The following is a 17,794-nucleotide window of genomic DNA, read 5'->3' on the forward strand; positions in this document are numbered from 1 at the left end:
GTGAAAGTGAAGGTGAAGGTGAAAGTAAAGGATGAAAAGGGTTTCAAGGTCTGTGAAGAAGAAGATGATCAAGGTGAAAGTGAAAAGTGACAGTGAAGGATGAAAAGTGAAGTCTGGTTGAAGGTGAGGGTGAAAGTTGAAGTGTAAAGGTCTCAGAAGAGGGGTGCTTTACAGAGGTGGCTTGAGGTCCTTTTTATAGTGTAAAACCATGATGAAGAGGACACCCCTTGGCCAATGGTTTTAGTCTGACATTTGGTTTACTGCTCTTTTCAAAATATCTTTAGGTACTCCTGTCACCTCAAATCTTGTCAATTGAAAAGGTAGAAAGTTGATTCCCACACGTTAAACTAAAGCTCCTGACATGTGACATTAGTGAAAGGACATCTAGTTTAGTTTTCTTTCAACTAGATGACACCTTTACACTCCAAATCCAACCAATCCACTTCCACCAATATAGTTCCCACTGAAGAGAAATTCAACTCCTCAAGGTGTTCTTTTGGGTTCCATCCTTTTAGCCAATACCTTTAGGAGGAACTTAACTCTTTTTTGACCATGTTTGTAGGTCATTATAAAAATTAATGATGTACAAAAAGGGTTTATATTTTTAGTACACAATCATAAGCCCCCATGCAGTCTTTGAGGGTACAAAGTATTCCCTCAAGCTGCATTAAACTTTTTTGTACTCACAGAATAAGAATAATTAAATTTTTTTTTGGTTAACATATCATAACTCTAAAGAATCAAATCTCCCCTCTTTTATTCATTTTTTGTTATAATAAGATATGTATTTATAAATATTATAATATTCAAATATAAATATGTCTGTATAATTTAAATATGATTATGTACTCATAAAAATGAATAAAAGAACGTTACTGTGCAAATATTTTAAATAAAATAAAATAGATAAATAGATAAATAAGATTAGTAAATAAATATATTCATAATTTATTTGTATATACGTACGTATTTATTCTTAAAAGTAGTGTATGTGTGTACATAATATTATTATTATTATTATTTATTTATACATATATATACACATATATTTTTTTTATGAAAAAAGAGGGATGATTTGATTTAATATAATAATTTAATATATAAGAGAATAAGAAGGGGAGAAACTCTTACCCTTTTAATTGGACGCGTTTTAAATTTGAGTACCTGAATTTGGAGAGACACATAAGGAGAGAGAACACTTGAAAGGGTAAGGGAGAGGTGTTCCTCATCATCTCTGCTAGGGCATTTTTTACACAGCGCAGGATCATCACTGCTATCACCACCACCATCCAAATCCTCTGTCTTCTTCAACAATTGGGAGTTTTTCTTAGGACAAAGGATACTCCCACATTCAACTTTACTCTGTCTTTTTACTCTGTCTTCTTACTTGGTAAGACCCTTTTTCTTCTTTCCTTGTTTTTGTCTTAACCCCTCTCAGCCCCCATGTATATTGGGTTGCTAATTTTGGAATTAGCTATAGAGATTCTTTGATAAAGATCTTTCACCTTACAACTTTGGATATTATATCCTCATTTGTATATGTTTCCAATGAAATCGCAAATAAAAAAAGAAATTGAATTAAAATTATGAGCAATGTTCATTTGTAACCATAAATAGATATTTAAAAATAAAAATAATTTATTTTAATTAATTTTTTTTTGCAGGGGAGCGTATGATTTTAAGAAAAGCAGTAGCCATTTTTTTCTGCCTTTTCTTTTAGGCCAAAAAAAAAGGAAGGTACCCATAGCTTTCTTGCCCTATTTATGCTCGACTCTTTTTAGGAGCTTGGAGGGTGGGACACTTCACTTTTTTGAAACAGTTCCAAAAAAAGGAAGGTATTCATAACTTTCTTGCCCTATTTATGCTTGACTCTTTTTAGGAGCTTGGAGGGTGGGACACTTCACTTTTTTGGAACTATTTTGTACTGCAAATTTCTTAAGATGCATTACTCATATTTTTTGAGTATATAATTGCTAATACAATTTTTTCATGTATTGTAGGATGCTTGTAGAATAATATAACATAAACATTGGCTCTTGATAAAGAAGCCTTTTGAAATTGAAATTCTAACTTCTAAAACTAAAATTAGGCATAGTACTGTTTAACGTACTTGAAATTGATGAGGCCGATGGTTGTTCCATGATCCGGGTCCACCAAGATGCGGTGTCCGTTGGGGTGTACCTCAGAAACAATGTAAGGACCCTCCCATTTGGGAGCCCATTTTGGCAAAGACATCTTCCTTATTACTGCGTCTACTGATTTTTAGTACCAGATCTCCCTCTAGGAACACCCTGGGCCGAATGTGCTTGTCATAAGCTAATGCCAGTCTCCGGTGATATTCTTTCATCTTGCTTCTCACAACTTCTCTTTTTCCTTCCAACTCTTGCAACTCAGCTTCACGATCCCTTGACTTTTAGAATACGCGTCAACTCCCTAAAGAAACTGGGGTGTTCTCGTCTTCCTCCATATTCTCCAGATTTGCGAACAGAGGTGGTGAGGGGGTTCTATACCTCGTTTGATCTCTAGCTATCACGTCGAAGTGTTCCTCCCCAGTGGAGTCGCCAGATGATTTGTGTGGTTTTGTGAAAAATAGATTAAGTGAAAAATAATAGTTAAGGTGAGAGATTAGGGGTAAGTAAACTTGTGAGGAAGACACTTCTATTAATGGCAAATAAACAATACAAGAACTAATAGTGAGGAAGAGAGGTGGAGAACAAGTGTTGAGACCTCCACTAATGTCACAAGAGGATGAATGAGCTTTGTTTAAAGTGGACAGGAATGGTTTACAGAGAAGAGAAGCTCTCAGAAGAAGATGAAGGTGAAGGTGAAAAAGTGAAAGTGAAGGTGAAGGTGAAAGTAAAGGATGAAAAGGGTTTCAAGGTCTGTGAAGAAGAAGATGATCAAGGTGAAAGTGAAAAGTGACAGGGAAGGATGAAAAGTGAAGTCTGGTTGAAGGTGAGGGTGAAAGTTGAAGTGTAAAGGTCTCAGAAGAGGGGTGCTTTACAGAGGTGGCTTGAGGTCCTTTTTATAGTGTAAAACCATGATGAAGAGGACACCCCTTGGCCAATGGTTTTAGTCTGACATTTGGTTTACTGCTCTTTTCAAATCTTTAGGTACTCCTGTCACCTCAAATCTTGTCAACTGAAAAGGTAGAAAGTTGATTCCCACACGTTAAACTAAAGCTCCTGACATGTGACATTAGTGAAAGGACATCTAGTTTGGTTTTCTTTCAACTAGATGACACCTTTACACTCCAAATCCAACCAATCCACTTCCACCAATATAGTTCCCACTGAAGAGAAATTCAACTCCTCAAGGTGTTCTTTTGGGTTCCATCCTTTTAGCCCAATACCTTTAGGAGGAACTTAACTCTTTTTTGACCATGTTTGTAGGTCATTATAAAAATTAATGATGTACAAAAAGGGTTTATATTTTTAGTACACAATCAAACACCCAAGATCTTTGTTCGTGTGCAAAGCTCTAGGAAAGATGGAGAAAAAAATTTGATAGCGCTATTAACAGAGTTCAGAGATGTGTTCGCTTGGAACTATGATGAAATACCAGGGTTGGACCCAAACCTGGTAACCCACAATTTAGCTGTGAGGAAAGGAGCAACCCCTGTCAAGAAAGCTCCTAAAAATTCTCCAATGAAATAAAAGCTCAAGTAAAGAAAGAAATTGAAAAGTTACTTGCAGCCAAATTCATCAAACCAATATAACACCTCTCTTGGTTAGCCAACATAGTACCAGTGAAAAAGAAAAATGGGCAGATCCGGTGTTGCGTAGATTTTAGGGATCTAAACAAAGCTTGCCCTAAAGATGATTTTCCTCTTCCAGATGTTGATAGAATGGTAGATGCTACAGCCGGGTTTGAAAAGTTCTCCTTCATGGATGGATTTAGTGGGTACAACCAAATTAGAATGGCTCCGAGAGATGAAGAAAAGACAGCATTTCGAACACCCATAGGCAATTTTTACTATACTGTCATGCCTTTTGACTTAAAGAATGCTGGAGCAACCTACCAAAGAGCCATGACTGCTATATTCCACGACAAAATGCATGACTTCGTGGAAGACTATGTAGATGATTTGGTTGTCAAATCAACATCCAAGAAGCAACACACAGAACACCTCAGAGCTGTGTTCACTAGATGCAAAAAGTATAGACTCAAGATGAACCTCATGAAATGTGCCTTCGGGGTGTCCTCTCGAAAGTTCTTGGGATTTAGAGTCCACAAAGGAGGCATTTCGGCTAATGAGGATAAGATTAAAGCTGTCCAAGACATGGAACCCCCGAAAAACATCAAGGGACTCCAAAAGTTCATAGGCAAGCTGGGGTACATTCGAAGATTCATACCAGCATTAGGGGAGCTCTTAGGACCCCTAAGACCTTTGTTAAAAAAAGAAGAACACCTTTAAGTGGGAACAACACCACCAAGCTGTGATGGATAAGATCAAGGGCGTTTTCACATCCACTCACACCATGACTTCCCCTCAACCTGGTGCACCATTAAAGGTATACTTAGCGGTAGGAGAAGAAGCAGTTAGCGGGTTATTTGTACAAGAAGGAGAAGTAAAAAAGAAACCCATTGCCTATGTCAGTAGAGCCATGAAAGGGTCAGAACAAAGATACTCCTTACCAGAGAAACATTGCCTCGCTCTGGTGCACATCTCACAAAGATACTGACACTACTTTCAAGCACACCAAGTAGAAGTTGTATAAAAAAATGAAGGCCTCCGATTTTTTATCGAAAAGCCAATGTTGATCGGAAGAATGAGTCATTGGGCACTCCAAATAAGCGAATATGATGTGAAATTGGTAACACCTACCACCATTAAGAGCCAAGCTTTGGCTGACCTCTTGTCAATTTGTCCTGAAAAAGCAACCATTGAAGAGTTGTCAGATCAAATTCCAAGAACAATAGAGATTGTTCATGCTTGCAATGAAGAGGAAACATGGACCCTCATGTTTGACGGAACACCCTCGAATCCACAAGGAGGGGGCAGGAGTCGTCCTTACAGACTCCCGTGGAAGAAATCTATCTTTCATGTTTCGATCGGATTTCTCTTGCACTAACAATGAGGCAGAGTATGAAGCTCCAACGCTCAGTCTAAAGATGGCTCAAGAAATTGGTATCAAGAAACTCCATGTCAAAGGAGACTCCAGCCTGAGAATACAACATATCCAGGGAGGGTACGTGATGAGCGGATATTTTATACGCTTTTTGCGGTTAATTTCATATTTCTGGACTTTACTATGAGTTTGTGTGTTTTTCTATAATTTCAGGTATTTTCTGGCTGAAATTGAGGGAGCTGAGCAAAAATATGATTCAGGCTGAAAAAGGACTGCTGATGCTGTTGGATCCTAACCTCTCTGTAGTCGGAATGGAATTTCTGGAGCTACAGGAGTCCAATTGATGCTCTTTCAATTGCGTTGGAAAGTAGACATCCAGGGATTTCCAGCAATATATAATAGTCCATACTTTGCTCAAGGATAGACGACATAAACTGGCATTCAACGCCAGTTCCATGTTGCAGTCTGGCGTCCAGCGCCAGAAACACGTTACAAGTTGGAGTTCAACGCCAGAAACAGGTTACAGCCTGGCGTTGAACGCCCAAAACAGCCCAGGCACGTGAGAAGCTTTAGTCTCAGCCCCAGCACACACCAAGTGGGCCCCAGAAGTGGATTTATGCACTATCTATCATAGTTTACTCATTTTCTGTAAACCTAGGTTACTAGTTTAGTATTTAAACAATTTTTAGAGATTTATTTTGTATCTCATGACATTTTAGATCTGAACTTTGTAATCTCTGACGGCATGAGTCTCTAAACTTCATTGTTGGGGTGAGGAGCTCTGCTGTGTTTTGATGAATTAATGCAACTATTTCTGTTTTCCATTCACACATGCGTGTTCCTATCTATGATATTCATTCACGCTTAATTATAGAGAAGATGATGATCCGTGACACTCATCACCTTCCTCAATCCATGAACGTGTGTCTGACAACCACCTCCGTTCTACATCAGATTGAATGAGTATCTCTTAGATTCCTTAATCAGAATCTCCGTGGTATAAGCTAGAATCCATTGGCAGCATCCTTGAGAATCCGGAAAGTCTAAACCTTGTCTGTGGTATTCCGAGTAGGATTCTGGGATTGGATGACTGTGACGAGCTTCAAACTCGCGAGTGCTGGGCGTAGTGACAGACGCAAAAGGATAGTAAATCCTATTCTAGTATGATCGAGAACCTACAGATGATTAGCCGTGCGGTGACAGTGCACCTGGACCATTTTCACTGAGAGGAAGGATGGTAGCCATTGACAACGGTAATCTACCAACACACAGCTTGCCATAGGAGGGACGTGCGTGCGTGAAGAATAAAATAGGGAGAAAGCAGAGATTCAAAAGACAAAGCATCTCCAAAACTCCAACATATTCTCATTTACTGCATAACAAGTAACCTTTAATTCATGCTCCCTTGTTCATTTGCAAGTCAATTGATAACCACAAATTAATATCCTGACTAAGAGTTGCAAGATAACCATAGCTTGCTTCAAACCAACAATCTCCGTGGGATCGACCCTTACTCACGTAAGGTATTACTTGGACGACCCAGTGCACTTGCTGGTTAGTTGTGCGAAATTACATAGTGTGAAGTAATTTTCGTGCACCAAGTTTTTGGCGCCGTTGCCAGGGATTGTTCGAGTTTGGACAACTGACGGTTTATTTTGTTACTTAGATTAGGAAAATTTTTTTTCTTTTTGGTTTAGAGTCTTCTATTATTGTTTTTGGTTGAAATTTTCTTTTTAAAATCCTTATTTTCTTTTTTTTTTAATTTTAATTTTTCAAAAAAAAATATTTCATTCTTAGTTATAAAAAAATTACTTCTTCAAAACAAGTGTTACATTTACAGCTCAATTGGCTAGAGCATTGGTTTATGTTCTTGATGATTGGGCACCGGTTCTATTAAAAATCTTTTTCAAAAATAATTTTTCTTGATTTAATCTTGTGCCAAACTTTAAGTTTGGTGTTTTCTTGTTAATCTTTCTATAATTTTCGAAAATTTTAGTTTAGTTTTCTAAAAGTTTTAAGTTTGGTGTTCTTTCTTCATGTTCTTGTGTTCTTGTGAGTCTTCAAAGTGTTCTTGAGTTTTCCTTGTGTCTTGATCTTAAAATTTTTAAGTTTGGTGTTCCTTGGTGTTTTCCCTCCAAAATTTTCGAAAACAAGGAGCATTAGATCTAAAAAGTTTAAATCTTGTGATATCTTATTATTTTTCTCTTTCCTCTTTAAATTCAAAAATATCTTTTCTCTCTATTTTAAAGCAAATTTTCGAAATTTACTTTTAAAATTCAGATTTTTTTTCAAAATTTAAAATCTTTTTTCAAATCATATCTTTTCCAATCAAATCCTTTCAATCTTATCTTTTTCAAAACTTCCTAACCATTTTTTTCTCTCTCTCCATTTTTTGAAAATCTTTACCCATTTTTATTTATTTTATTTTAATTTATTTTAGTTTCAAAATAAATAAATAAATAAATAAATAAATAAATAAATAAATAAATAAATAAATAAATAAATAAATAAATAAAAATATATTTTTTTATTTTACATCATCTCCCTTTCTCCATCATGGATCTAAGTGGAAATGAACAGTTCAGAAGGACTCTGGGGTCATATGCTAACCCCACTACTGCTTTATATGGGAGTAGTATCAGTATACCCTCCATTGGAGTCAGTAGCTTTGAGTTGAATCATCAGCTCATTATCATGGTGCAGCAAAGTTGTCAGTATTCCGGTCTTCCACAGGAAGAACCTACAGAGTTTCTGGCACAGTTTTTATAAATTGCTGACACAGTACATGATAAGGAAGTAGATCAGGATGTCTACAGATTATTACTATTCCCATTTGCTGTAAAAGACCAAGCTAAGAGGTGGTTAAATAACCAACCTAAGGCTAGCATAAAGACATGAAAACAGCTGACAGAAAAATTCCTGAATCAATACTTTCCTCCAAAACGGATGACACAGCTAAGGCTGGACATCCAAGGCTTTAAACAAGGAGATAATGAATCTCTTTATGATGCCTAGGAGAGATACAGAGAGATGCTAAGAAAATGCCCCTCTGAAATGTTTTCAGAGTGGGTTCAGCTAGACATCTTCTATTATGGGCTTACAGAAAGGGCTCAGCTTTCTCTAGATTACTCAGCTGGTGGATCGATCCACATGAAAAAGACAATTGAAAAAGCTCAAGAGCTCATTGATACAGTTGCCAGAAATCAGCATCTGTACCTAAGTAGTGACCCTTCCATGAAAGAAAAGGCTAAAACAGTGACTACTGAACTCAGTCCTGCTGAACAAGCTACTGAATTCAATCAGCAATTGGATTTTCTAACAAAATAGTTAGCCGAATTCAAGGAGAGACTACAAGAGACAAGGATGGCTAATATAAATATGGAAGAACAATTAAAGCAAACAAAGCAGCAGCTATCAAAACAAATAACAGAAGAATGCCAAGCAGTTCAATTAAGAAGTGGGAAAACATTAAATACCCCACCTCAAGGCAGCAGGAAGCCAAGAAATGAGAAAACTACCCAAATTCCATCTGAGGACAGTAAGAGCCCGGAGAGAAATAATTCTGGTGCTAAAACGCTAGAGATTGGGTGGAAGACTGGCGCTGAACGCCCAAACCATGCTCGGGACTGGCGTTCAACGCCAGAAACAAGCAAGGAACTGACGTTGAACGCCCAAAGGAAGCACAGGTTTGGCGTTCAGACGCCAGGAGTAGATGAGGAGTTGGCGTCTAACGTCACTCCAGCTTCCAACCCTGGCACTCAAATGCCAGTGAGGGATCAGACACACACAAGTGCTGATGACAACCCCTCCAAAAAGGCTTCTTCAACCACTTCTGTAGGAAATAAACCTGCAGTAACCAAGGTTGAGGAATATAAAGCCAAGATACCTTATCCTCAAAAACTCCGCCAAGAGGAGCAGGATAAGCAATTTGCTCGCTTTGCAGATTATCTCAGGACTCTTGAAATAAAGATTCCATTTGCAGAGGCACTTGAGCAAATACCTTCTTATGCCAAGTTTATGAAAGAAATCTTAAGTCATAAGAAGGATTGGAGAGAAACTGAAAGAGTTCTCCTCACTGAAGAATGCAGTGCAGTCATTCTGAAAAGCTTTCCTGAAAAGCTTAAAGATCCCGGAAGCTTTCTGATACCATGCATATTAGAGGGTAACTGCACCAAGACAGCCTTATGTGATCTTGGGGCAAGCATCAACCTAATACCTGCATCCACCATCAGAAAGCTTGGTTTAACTGAAGAAGTTAAACCAACCCGGATATGTCTCCAACTTGCTGATGGCTCCATTAAATACCCATTAGGCATGATTGAGGACATGATTGTCAGGGTTGGGCCATTCACCTTTCCCACTGACTTTGTTGTGCTGGAAATGAAGGAGCACAAGAGTGCTACTCTCATTCTAGGAAGACCTTTCCTAGCAACTGGACGAACTCTCATTGACGTCCAACAGGGGGAAATAACCCTAAGAGTCAATGAGGATGAGTTTAAGTTGAATGCTGTCAATGCCATGCAGCATCCAGACACACCAAAAGATTGCATGAAAGTTGATCTTATTGACTCTCTGGTGGAGGAGATCAACATGGCTGAGAGTCTCGAATCAGAGCTGGAAAACATTTTTAAAGATGTTCCGCCTGATCTAGAGGATTCAGAGGAATTGAAAGAGCCTCTGAAATTTCCTCAGGGAGAGGAAAAACCTCCTAAACCCGAGCTCAAACCATTACCACCATCCCTGAAATATGCATTTCTGGGAGAAGGTGATACTTTTCCAGTGATCATAAGCTCTGCTTTAAATCCACAGGAAGAGGAAGCACTAATCCAAGTGCTAAGGACACACAAGACAGCTCTTGGGTGGTCCATAAGTGACCTTAGGGGCATAAGCCCAGCTAGATGTATGCACAAAATCCTATTGGAGGATGATGCTAAGCCAGTGGTTCAACTACAGAGGCGGCTAAATCCAGCCATGAAGGAAGTGGTGCAGAAAGAGGTCATTAAATTACTAGAGGCTGGAATTATTTATCCTATTTCTGATAGCCCTTGGGTGAGTCCTGTTCAAGTTGTCCCTAAAAAGGGAGGCATGACAATTGTTCATAATGAAAAAAATGAACTAGTTCCTACAAGAACAGTTACAGGGTGGCGCATGTGTATTGATTACAGAAGGCTCAATACAGCCACCAGAAATGATCATTTTCCTTTACCATTCATAGACCAAATGCTAGAAAGACTAGCAGGTCATAATTATTACTGCTTTTTGGATGGCTATTCAGGCTACAACCAAATTGCAGTAGATCCCCAGGATAAAGAGAAAACAGCATTCACATGTCCATCTGAAGTATTTGCTTACAGAAGGATGCCTTTTGGGCTGTGTAATGCGCCTGCAACCTTTCAGAGATGCATGCTCACTATTTTCTCTGATATGGTGGAAAAATTTCTGGAAGTCTTCATGGATGACTTCTCAGTATATGGAGACTCATTCAGCTCCTGTCTTGATCACCTGACATTGGTTTTGAAAAGATGCCAAGAGACCAACCTGGTTTTAAACTGGGAAAAATGTCACTTTATGGTGACTGAAGGGATTGTCCTTGGGCATAAAATTTCAAACAAGGGAATAGAGGTGGATCAAGCTAAAATAGAGGTAATTGAAAAATTACCACCACCTGCCAATGTTAAGGCAATCAGAAGTTTTCTGGGGCATGCAGGATTCTACAGGAGGTTTATAAAGGATTTTTCAAAAATTACAAAACCTCTAAGCAATCTGCTAGCTGCTGACACGCCATTTGTGTTTGACACAAAGTGCCTGCAGGCGTTTGAAACTCTGAAAGCTAAGCTGGTCACAGCACCAGTTATCTCTGCACCAGACTGGACATTGCCATTCGAATTAATGTGTGATGCCAGTGATCACGCCATTGGTGCAGTATTGGGGCAGAGGCATGACAAACTTCTGCATGTCATTTATTACACTAGCCGTGTTTTAAATGATGCCCAGAAAAATTACACAACCACAGAAAAGGAATTGCTTGCAGTGGTCTATGCCATTGACAAGTTTAGATCATACTTAGTAGGATCAAAAGTGATTGTGTACACTGACCATGCTGCTCTTAAATATCTACTTACAAAGCAGGATTCAAAACCCAGGCTTATAAAATGGGTATTGCTTCTGCAAGAGTTTGATATAGAAATAAGAGACAGAAAATGGACAGAAAACCAAGTGGCTGATCAGCTATCCCGAATAGAGCCAGTAGAAGGGGCGCCCTCTCCCTCTATTGAAATCTCTGAAACCTTTCCGGATGAGCATTTGTTCGCCATTCAGGAAACACCATGGTTTGCAGACATTGCAAACTATAAAGCTGCAAGGTTCATACCCAAGGCGTACAGCAGGCAACAAAAGAAAAAATTAATTTCTGATGCAAAGTACTACTTGTGGGATGAACCCTATCTCTTTAAGAGATGTGCAGACGGAATAATCCGTAGGTGTGTGCCTAGAGAAGAAGCACAGAGAATCCTATGGCATTGCCATGGATCACAATATGGAGGCCATTTCGGAGGTGAGCGAACAGCCACCAAGGTCCTCCAATGTGGTTTCTACTGGCCTACACTCTACAGAGATTCCCGAGAGTTTGTACGTAACTGTGACAGTTGCCAGAGAACTGGTAATTTGCCTCATAGTTACGCCATGCCTCAACAAGGAATCTTGGAGATTGAGTTGTTTGATGTATGGGGAATTGATTTCATGGGGCCTTTCCCACCATCGTACTCAAACATTTATATTCTGGTGGCAGTTGACTATGTATCAAAATGGGTACAGACCATTGCCACACCCACCAATGATACTAAAACAGTATTGAAGTTCCTCCAAAAACATATATTCAGCAGATTTGGTGTCCCTAGGGTTCTAATCAGTGATGGGGGCACTCACTTCTGCAACAAACAGCTTTACTCCGCCATGGTCCGATATGGGATTCGCCACAAGGTGGCGACTCCATATCATCCACAGACAAATAGGCAAGCTGAAGTTTCTAACAGAGAACTAAAAAAATCCTGGAACGGACTGTAAGTACCCGTAGAAAGGATTGGGCACGAAGCTTGGATGATGCTCTGTGGGCTTACAGAACAGCATTCAAGACTCCTATAGGGACCTCTTCGTACCAACTTGTGTATGGTAAGGCTTGTCACCTGCCCGTGGAACTGGAACATAAGGCCTACTGGGCAACCAGATTCCTAAACTTTGATGCCAAACTAGCTGGAGAAAAAAGATTGCTCCAGCTGAATGAGCTAGAGGAATTCAGATTCACTGCTTTCGAAAATGCCAAGCTTTATAAAGAGAAATAAAAAAGATGGCATGACAGCAAGCTATCTTCTAGAATCTTTGAACCAGGACAAAAGGTTCTGTTGTTTAACTCTAGGCTCAGGCTATTCCCCGGGAAACTGAAGTCCCGGTGGAGGGGACCATATGTGATTACAAGTGTATCACCATATGGTTATGTGGAGCTTCAAGACATTGACTCTGATAGGAAGTTCATTGTTAATGGACAGAGAATCAAACATTATATTGAAGGTAATGTTGAGCAAGAATGCTCAAGGCTGAGGCTAGATTAAAAAGCTTAGCAAGGTCCAGCTAAAGACAATAAAGAAGCGCTTGCTGGGAGGCAACCCAGCCATTGGCATCACTTCCTCTAGCATTTTGCCCTATTCTTGATTTTATTTGTTTATATAAAGTTCATTGATACTAAGGTAAAGAGTCAATTGCATAAGTTTACAGGGTTACAGAAGGATTCAGCACACAAAACAGAGAAAAAGAGCTCACTGGCAAGAAAACGCCAGTAAGAGGCACAATTGGGCGTTCAACGCCCAAAAGAAGCATCCACTGGGCATTGAACGCCAGAAAGAAGCATCTTCTGGGCGTTGAACGCCAGAAAGAAGCTCCTTCTGGGCGTTTAACGCCAGATTTACAGCATCCTGGGCGTTCAGAAAAACGCCCAGTGACAAAGGAGTTCCTGGCGTTCAACGCCAGAAAGAAGCAGCAGCTGGGCGTTGAACGCCCAGGAGAAGCAGCAATTGGGCGTTAAATGCCCAAAACATGCAGCGTTTGGGCGTTTAATGCCAGGATGGTGGGGAGGAGGTAAATTCGTTTTTACTTCATATTTTTCATTTTAATTTTAATTTTCATGTTTCAATTCATGATTTCTTGCATAAACATGTTACAAACCCTGATTTCTAAGAACCCTAATTTCTAAAAACCCTACTTTAAAAATATCAAATGTATCTTAATCCATAAACACAAATTCTTTTTCAATCCAATCCAACTCTTTTTCAAATTTTCCAAAACAAATTTATCTCTTTTCCTTCTAAAATCTTTTCAACTCATCAATATCTTTTTCAAATCTCCACATTATCCTTTTCAAAATCCAAATTTATCTTTTCAAATATCTTTCATATCTTTTCAATTTTAAATCACATCTTTTCATATCATATTTTTTAAATCATATCTTCTATCTTATCTTTTTAATATTTTCGAAAATCCCACCCCCTCCCTTTTTAAAACCGTATTCGGCCCCCCTCTCATCCACCATTCGACACAAGCTCTCCTTCTACCCATCTCCTTTCTTTTCTTTTGCTTGAGGACAAGCAAACCTCTAAGTTTGGTGTGTTTATCCGTGATCACTAAACCATACCCACTAAGATCATGGCTCCTAAAGGAAAACAACCCACTCCAAGAGGCAAGAAAGAGAGCATTCTAAAACCACTTTGGAATCAAGGGAGGTTCTTAACCAAAGAACATTCAGACCATTACTACAAAATAATGGGTCTAAGATCAGTGATCCCGGAAGTCAAGTTCGATCTGAAAGAAGATGAATATCCGGAGATCCAATAGCAGATTCGAAACAGGAACTGGGAAGTCCTAGCTAATCCTGAAACGAAAGTGGGAAGGAATATGGTTCAGGAATTCTACGCTAATCTGTGGCAAACAGACAGGCAGAGAATATCTGGAACTGCCCTCTATGACTATCGAACTTTGGTCAGAGGAAAGATTGTTCACATCCACCCTGACAAAATCAGGAAGATCTTTAAGCTACCTCAGCTGAAAGATGACCCAGACTCCTTCAATAGGAGAATGATGAGAACAAACAAGGGCCTGGATAAGATTCTAGAGGATATATGCATCCCTGGAGCCAGGTGGACCACCAGCAGCAAGGGTTTCCCAAATCAACTCAAGAGAGAAGATCTCAAACCAGTCGCCAGAGGTTGGCTGGACTTCATTGGGCGTTCTATATTGCCCACAAGCAACCGTTCTGAAGTCACTGTTAAAAGAGCAGTGATGATCCATTGCATTATGTTTGGAAAAGAAGTAGAAGTTCATCAACTGATCCCATCTGAATTTTACATACTTGCTAACAAGAACTCCAAGGATGCCAGGTTGGCTTATCCAAGCTTAATCTCTATGCTCTGCAAAGATGTTGGAGTAAAGATGGGAATAACAGAGTATATCTCAGTGGAGAAACCAATCACTAAAATCACAATGGAAAAACAACAAATGCAGGATGACCCCACCAAGAGGAGGGCGCAAGAATTCCTCCCAGAAGTCCCTCAATTTGAATATTGGGAATAGCTTGAAGCATCTGTTACCAAGTTGCAAGAATCTATAGACCAAATAAAGGAAGAACAGCAAAATCAAAATAGTATGCTCTGCAAACTGCTCAGGGAACAAGAAGAGCAAGGGCGTGACTTAAAGGAACTGAAGCGTCAGAAGTTATCTCTTGAAGGACCAAGCACTCCACAGACTAGAGGAACATCCACATCCCAAACTCAAGGTTGTTGATCCCTAATCTTAGCCTTAACTCTGTGATAATTGTTCTTATTTGAGTTCTACCTTAGTAGTTATAGTAGTAATTAGTAGTTATTTTATCTCCAATTAAGCTATAATTTATTTTTCTCATCATCATTAAACATGAATAAAATAGAAGATTTTCTTTAGGATAAGGATGCAATATTTTTTGAGTTTTTAATACAAGAAATTCTGATTAATTACATGTGGTGGCAATGCTTTCTGCCTTCTGAATGAATGCTTGAACAGTGCATATGTCTTTGGAATTTGATGTTCTTGAATGTTAAATATGTTGGCTCTTGAAAGAATGATAAACATGAGACATGTTATTGGTAATCTGAAAAATCATAAAAATGATTCTTGAAGCAAGAAAAAGCAGTGAATACAAAGCTTGCAAAAAAAAAAAAAAAGAAGCAAAAAAAAAAAAAGCAAGAAGAAAAAGCCAATAACCCTTAAAACCAAAAGGCAAGGGTAATAAAAAGGATCCAAGGCTTTGAGCATCAGTGGATAGGAGGGCCTAAGGGAATCAAATCCTGGTCTAAGCGGCTAAACCAAGCTGTCCCTAACCATGTGCTTGTGGCGTGAAGGTGTCAAGTGAAAAGTTGAGACTGAGCGGTTAAAGTCAAGGTCCAAAGCAAAAAGAAGAGTGTGCTTAAGAACCCTGGACACCTCTAATTGGGGACTTTAGCAAAGCTGAGTCACAATCTGAAAAGGTTCACCCAATTATGTGTCTGTGGCATTTATGTATCCGGTGGTAATACTGGAAAACAAAGTGCTTAGGGCCACGGCCAAGACTCATAAAAGTAGATGTGTTCAAGAATCAACATACTAAACTAGGAGAATCAATAACACTATTTGAATTCTAAGTTCCTATAGATGCCAATCATTCTGAGCTTCAATGGATAAAGTGAGATGCCAAAACTGTTCGGAAGCAAAAAGCTACTAGTCCTGCTCATTTAATTAGAATCTGAGCTTCACTCAAAAACTCTGAGATATTATTGCTTCTTGACTTATTTATATTCTATTTTATTTGTCTAGTTGCTTGGGGACAAGCAACAGTTTAAGTTTGGTGTTGTGATGAGCGGATATTTTATACGCTTTTTGGGGTTAATTTCATATAGTTTTTAGTATGTTTTAGTTAGTTTTTAGTTTATTTTCATTAGTTTCTAGGAAAAATTCATATTTCTGGACTTTACTATGAGTTTGTGTGTTTTTCTGTAATTTCAGGTATTTTTTGGCTGAAATTGAGGGAGCTGAGCAAAAATCTGATTCAGGCTGAAAAAGGACTGCTGATGCTGTTGGATCCTGACCTCTCTGCACTCGGAATAGAATTTCTAGAGCTACAGAAGTCCAATTGACGTGCTTCCAATTGCGTTGAAAAGTACACATCCAGGGCTTTCCAGAAATATATAATAGTTTATACTTTGCTCAAGGATAGATGACGTAAACTGGCGTTCAACGCCAGTTCCATGTTGCAGTCTGGCGTCCAGCGTCAGAAACACGTTACAAGTTGGAGTTCAACGCCAGAAACAGGTTACAGCCTGGCGTTGAACGCCCAAAACAGCCCAGGCACGTGAGAAGCTTTAGTCTCAGCCCCAGCACACACCAAGTGGGCCCCAGAAGTGGATTTCTGCACTATCTATCATAGTTTACTCATTTTCTGTAAACCTAGGTTACTAGTTTAGTATTTAAACAACTTTTAGAGATTTATTTTGTATCTCATGACATTTTAGATCTGAACTTTGTAATCTCTGACGGCATGAGTCTCTAAACTCCATTGTTGGGGGTGAGGAGCTCTGCTGTGTTTTGATGAATTAATGCAACTATTTCTGTTTTCCATTCACACATGCGTGTTCCTATCTATGATATTCATTCGCGCTTAATTATAGAGAAGGTGATGATCCGTGACACTCATCACCTTCCTCAATCCATGAACGTGTGTCTAACAACCACCTCCGTTCTACATCAGATTGAATGAGTATCTCTTAGATTCCTTAATCAGAATCTCCGTGGTATAAGCTAGAATCCATTGGCAGCATCCTTGAGAATCCGGAAAGTCTAAACCTTGTCTGTGGTATTCCGAGTAGGATTCTGGGATTGGATGACTGTGACGAGCTTCAAACTCGCGAGTGCTGGGCGTAGTGACAGACGCAAAAGGATAGTAAATCCTATTCTGGTATGATCGAGAACCTACAGATGATTAGCCGTGCGGTGACAGCGCACCTGGACCATTTTCACTGAGAGGAAGGATGGTAGCCATTGACAACGGTAATCCACCAACACACAGCTTGCCATAGGAGGGACGTGCGTGCGTGAAGAATAAAATAGGGAGAAAGCAGAGATTCAAAAGACAAAGCATCTCCAAAACTCCAACATATTCTCATTTACTGCATAACAAGTAACCTTTAATTCATGCTCCCTTGTTCATTTGCAAGTCAATTGATAACCACAAATTAATATCCTGACTAAGAATTGCAAGATAACCATAGCTTGCTTCAAACCAACAATCTCCGTGGGATCGACCCTTACTCACGTAAGGTATTACTTGGACGACCCAGTGCACTTGCTGGTTAGTTGTGCGGAATTACATAGTGTGAAGTAATTTTTGTGCACCAGTACGACACGTAGGAAAAAAGTCTGGCCTTATGCAGAGAACAAATTTGGCGCATGATGAAGGTATTTGACAAGATTTCATTTGAGCATGTACCCCGAACAGAAAACAAGCATGTGGATGCTTGATGCGTGAGCATCTTCCCTATATTTTCCTAGTGAATTTGCATTTCATTTGTTGAGTTTAATCAAGAATTAATTATCTTTTAGCCACTATGGATGTTACTTTGAGTCGTGTGCAATTCTGTTTATTTTAGGTAGCATTTTGCTGGATTTGATGG

The sequence above is a fragment of the Arachis hypogaea genome, chromosome 15 (genome assembly GCF_003086295.3).
Source record: "Arachis hypogaea cultivar Tifrunner chromosome 15, arahy.Tifrunner.gnm2.J5K5, whole genome shotgun sequence".
In the NCBI taxonomy this organism is placed as follows: domain Eukaryota; kingdom Viridiplantae; phylum Streptophyta; class Magnoliopsida; order Fabales; family Fabaceae; genus Arachis; species Arachis hypogaea.